Source organism: Gossypium hirsutum, chromosome D03, assembly GCF_007990345.1.
Source record: "Gossypium hirsutum isolate 1008001.06 chromosome D03, Gossypium_hirsutum_v2.1, whole genome shotgun sequence".
Lineage (NCBI taxonomy): Eukaryota > Viridiplantae > Streptophyta > Magnoliopsida > Malvales > Malvaceae > Gossypium > Gossypium hirsutum.
The window spans coordinates 42646521-42652520 of record NC_053439.1 but is presented as its reverse complement, the minus strand read 5'-3'; positions in this window follow the sequence as shown (position 1 = coordinate 42652520).

The following is a 6000-nucleotide window of genomic DNA, read 5'->3' as shown; positions in this document are numbered from 1 at the left end:
AAGGCTGAAGATCGGGTATTGGAATGCAATATTCGGAATATGCATGCTCCTCGATCATCGTTAGTAGAGAACTACCTGCGGGAAGTGGGATTTTGGCACGTTGCGACGGTAGGCCGAGGATGCAAGTTGGAGCCGAAACTGATCAGTGCGTTGATCGAGAGGTGGAGACCTGAGACGCACACATTTCATCTTCCATGTGGAGAGTGCACTATCACTCTAGAAGATGTCCATCTGCATTTGGGATTACCGGTGGACGGGCACCCAGTGACCGAGTCTGCCCAATCTAGCAATTGGGAGGCGGTGTGCTACGAGCTTTTGGGCGCCGTTCCGGATAAAATGGATGGAGGTAAGGTGGAGATGGGCTGGTTACGTGCCACCTTCCCCGATCTGAATGGAAATTCAACCGAAATTGAAAGAATCTGATATGCTCGATCATACATTCTTCAAATAATTGGAGGCTATCTCATGGCCGACACGTCATGGAGCCGTGTACATTTAAGGTGGCTGCTAAAACTCGTTGATTTTAGAGCAGTCGGTGAATTTAGTTAGGGGTCTGCCGTCTTGACAACATTATATCGGGAGATGTGCGGGGCGACCAAACCGAGGAGAGCAAAAATCAGAGGATGTCTGTCACTACTGCAATCATGGGTACAGTTTCACTTTCCATTTCTACGTCCTCGAGTGAACCACCCATATACATTCTCACTCGTAACGAGGTAAATTTTATATTACATTTTGAAATTGTTATGTAGATTTTGTAAGAATAAAAGTATGCTAAAAATTTATTTAATTAGGTGGAACCATCCGGCGAGTTACGTGGATTACCGTCTGAACTTGAAGATATACGGCTTCTATTGGACCAACGGTCGAAAGCAGAAGTAAGGGTCTGTTTGATTGAAGGAATTGATTTTCCGGAAAATCATTTCCAACTTTTCCAGTGTTTGATTGACGGAAAACATTTTCCATTTGGAAAATGAACTCCAAAATAAGGGAAAATAGGTTACATTTTAGGGAAAATGTCTTACCCTTTCAATTTCCGTAAGACATTTTCCGTGCTCTTCTCTCTATCGCCTCCTTCATTCCTTCCTTCATTTCCGGTAGAAAATTGCTTATGTTTATCGATTTTTCAGTAACTTGTTTTTTTAATTATTCAATACTTGTTTTTTTAACACAATTACAAATAATTTATTTGATATTAATTTTTTTTCAATTTATAACGATTAATATTGTAGCTTAATAATTGAGTATTCTTATAAATAAATCATTGCAATATATGTAAAAATAATTTAAAATATAAAAATTTATTAATATATATCAATATATGTAAAAACAATTTTTTCGAAAAATATTTTCAAGAAATCTGCCAAACAGCCGAAAATATTTTACACAGATTCAATCAAACACCAGAAAATATTTTCCAGTAAATCATTTTACAGAAAAGTAAAACATTTTCCCGAAATCATTTTACGGAAAATATTTTACTGGCAATCAAACAGACCCTAAGTATTATTGCAAATAGATATTTCCATACATTCGCTAGTGGATTGATATTTAGTATTTATTATTTAGTATTATGTATATAAGTAATATTTCTATCATGTTCATGTAGTTTCAATGGACACCATACGAGGATCCGGCAATCCGGGCAGTAATCCCGGAAGAGTTTTTACAAAATTCGGACGCTTGGCACGTGAAAGTGGTGTTGATCAACTATGCAACTGTGGAGCCCTACCAGACAGACAGAGTCCTACGACAGTTTGGATGTAGACAACCAATCCCTACGGACCCTGAGGTGTTTGACGAGCACCACAAAATCGACCTTCGGCTATTAGGTACGATTGGCCTAGATACTGGTCAGAGTACACGGAAATGTGGGAAAATCGGCATGAATATCTATCTACTCGGGAACAAATCATCGTTCCCGAGTTAGCGTGCGTTCCAGAATACATGTCATGGTTTAGGATCCATTGGAAGCCGTATTTACTTACGCCAGAGGAGAGGCAGCGGCAAATACGTGTCGGAAGGGAAAGGCGCGGGCCTCTAAATCTAAGGGGACAAGACTACAATGGCATCCCATCAACGAGGCCCAGACATTCACCCAGCTCATCATCAGCGGTCATTCAATCACCGTCCCTAACGAGAGCACCGATGCAGTCACCTGACGCAGCAATTCAACAGAGGATACCCACGCAATCGCCCTTCCCTATGATGCCAGATATGTTTCCTAGCCCTTATATGTACCCTAACCCGTACATGTATCCTTTTCCGAATCCTATGGCAGGTTGGAGCCAAATGCTCGGATCAGCTCCATTTCCTGTAATACCGAGCGGACCACCGATAACTAGGCCATTGGCACAGGAGGGGTCGCAAGGGGGGCCGTCGGGGAGCTCTCCTTTTTACCAATCGCCAGCAACGCATGGCTTTCAAACTCCGTCGCCGTTCATGATGCAAACACCTCCACATACAGTATTCTTTGAAGGTGGATCATCGTCCCAAGTCCGACAAGCAGATGCCGAACCGAAAGAACAACAATCACCACCCGAGGAAGAACAACCGCCGCCGGAAGCTAGAGGAAGGAGGAGTCCAGCGCGTAACTGTCAACGGCCGCCATGTGGAACCGAATCCCCCGGTCATAGACATTGATTACCGTATTAAAATTTATCATTTGATGTAATGAAATAGAAGTTTATGACGATGTAATACACATAGAAATTTTTCCGAGTTATTTTGACATTATTTGATTAAAAACCCTAACCCTAACCTAATTTAATTAAAACCCTAACTTAACTTAATTAAAAACCCTAACCTAACTTAATTTAATTAAAAACCCTTACCCTAACCTAATTTAATTAAAAACCCTAACTTAACTTAATTAAAAACCCTAACCTAATTTAATTTAATTAAAAACCCTAACCTAATATAATTAAAAACCCTAGCCTAATTTAATTTAATTAAAAATCCTAACCTAATTTAGTTAAAAACCCTAACCCTAACCTATTTTACATGAAAACCCTAACACTAACCTAATTTAATTAAAAACCCTAACTTAACTTAATTAAAAACCCTAACCTAATTTAATTTAATTAAAAACCCTAACCTAATTTAATTTAATTAAAAACCCCAACCTAATTTAATTTAATTAAAATCCCTAACCTAATTTAATTTAATTAAAATCCCTAAACTAATTTAATTTAATTAAAATCCCTAACCTAATTTAATTAAAATCCCTAACCTAATTTAGTTAAAAACCCTAACCCTAACCTATTTTAATTAAAAACCCTAACTTAACTTAATTAAAAACCCTAACCTAATTTAATTTAATTAACAGAAGAACTTTCATTGACAGAACTTTCATTGGTGTCGTTCCGAAGATTTTACGCCTAATTCTTTTACGGAGTTCTGTCAAATCTATGTTTTGGCTAAATGACAGTTGCACCGTCTTCTCCGACAAAAAAACAACACCATTCTCGGTGTGGCAAACCTCACCATCGTAGTAAATAACAGCACTAATACGTTCACTCATTTTGAAACTCTAAGTTTCTTAGCCTCTCTAAAATGTTTCTGCTGTGAGTTATGCATTCTAAGAACATTTTCTGCCTAATTTATAGCCTCAGCCCAAACTTGTTACTGTAGCAAAATCGCGTCCACGAGGGCGTGATTTGACACTATTTGCTCAGAAACGTCAAAAAAAATATTTCCTACATGACCAACTGTAGCGAAATCGCGTCCACGAGGGTGCGATTTCACAATTTCTTCTCATATAGCATCCTGGTATCAGCGATTTTATACTATTTGCTCAGAAAACGTCAAAAAAAATTATTTCTTACATGACCACTGTAGCGAAATCGCGTCCACGAGGCCACGATTTCACAATTTCTTCTCAAATAGCATCCTGGTAGAAACGATTTCCCACTATTTGACCAGATACGTCAATTCGAAAAAAAAAATTCCGGGACCTTTAACCCCTAAAAAGCCTGCACCCTAAACCCTAAAAGGCAAAAAACTCAAACGTAAAATCAGCGTCAAAATCGCGTCCTCGGTACCGCGCTACGTGGCATGACATCGCGTCCACGTCAGCGCGACCTGCTGAGAAGGAAATCGCTTCCTCAAGGACGCGATTTCCTTCCACGTCAGCAGGTCGCGCTGACGTGGACGCGATTTCGCGAAAAATGGCTCATTCCGGTAAATAATTAAAAAACCGGCCCATTTCAGTAATTTTTTTAAAAAATGGGTTTTTTTTGGTAAATTAGCCTCGGCTTTCAACCTAAAAATGAAAGACAAGGGGAAAGAAAAGGTATGAATTTTGTAATTAATTTTTAGGGTTTTCACTTTATAATTTTATAATTATAATTTTTCATCACACCATCCATATTTAATTTAAGTTTAATTTGTTATTCATAAACACCCGAATTTTAAAATCTAAGTTGATGATGTGTTTATATTTTTCAAAAATAATCTTAAGTTTGAATTATCTTTGTAAAAAAAAACTTTAAATTTAAAATTAATTTAAATGAAATTAAATTTTAATTTAACTTTATGTATATGTTAATTAACATATAAAATATTAGTGCTATGTCACATTCTGAACGAACTTATTTATTGTATGTGCGTGACATAAAATAAAAATTAATTATATACATTTAAACTTAAAATTAGATATACGGATAATTTTTTTTTTGTAGAAAATAACACAAATACAAATAACGTGACCATTTATAATGTCGTGATTAAAATATGTAGAAATGTAAGATGGCATAAATTTTTTAATTATCTAATTTTCAATATTAGAATATCGATAAATATTTTGTACAACACATGTAGGGGTGAGCAAAACTCGATTCGACTCGAAAAAATCGAAAAAAAATTCAAATTTTGAGTTAAACGAATCGAGTTATTCGAATCAACTCGATTTTTTTTCAAATTTCGAGTTCGAATCGAGTTGAGTTTTTGAATTCGAATAACTCGAATAATTCGAATATCAAACTATAATATTTTACATTTTTACCCTAAACTCCCAAACCTTTTTACTTTTTACTCAAAACTTTTACTCCTTTCCACTTTCCCCCCAAAACTTTTACTCCCCTCCACTCCCAACCCCCAATCTACCCAAAATCCATTTCCCACCAAAATTTTACTCTCCCATTTATTTTTTCTCAAAATTTTACTCCCAAAAATCCTTAAAACCTTTTATTCCCCCCCCCAAATTTTTACTCCCTCCCACTTTTCCCCTAAAACTTTTATTCTCTTCCCATCCCACCTCCCATCTACCCCAAACCCTCCCCCCTCTAATTTTTTTTAATATTTTCCCTCCAAAATTTTACTCCCCCTATTTACTTTCCCTCAAACTTTTATTCCCCAAAACTTTTTATTTTCCCCCTAAACTTTTACTTCTCACCCTTTACTCTAAAAAAAATCAATATTATCCAAAAAAAATCACTAAACATAAATAATAATTTTATTTATATCTACTATTTATATTATTAAATTGAATTTCATATTTTATATTATTTATATTATTGAATTGTTTAGTCATATTGAATATTTATATTAAAATTGAATTATTAATTATGCCATAAAATATTCTTGTTAAAATTTTATATTAGCATCAATTTCACATTTTATTTTTAAAATAAATTTTATTAAAAAAATCATATTTTTACATTTAATATATTTTTTAATTCCAAAATACATAGTGGCAAGAATCTGAAGATAATTGAAACAACTAAGCAAGCAAAGAATATATTTTAATTATTCCAAAATGGCTCACATCTCTTGATTTAAATAAAAAAAACCAAAGCTGATGTAATTATTAAATCCAATAATTAAATATTCTACCCAAAATGATTATTTTAAAATTAATTAACTTAATTAAATAATTTATACAATTAAATTTAAAAAAATCATAATTGTTATAAAATAAAAATACAAAAAGTAAATAACAAAGAGAATGTGAGAGCAAAGAGTGAGTGTATTTTATTGATCAATCAGAATATTTACAAA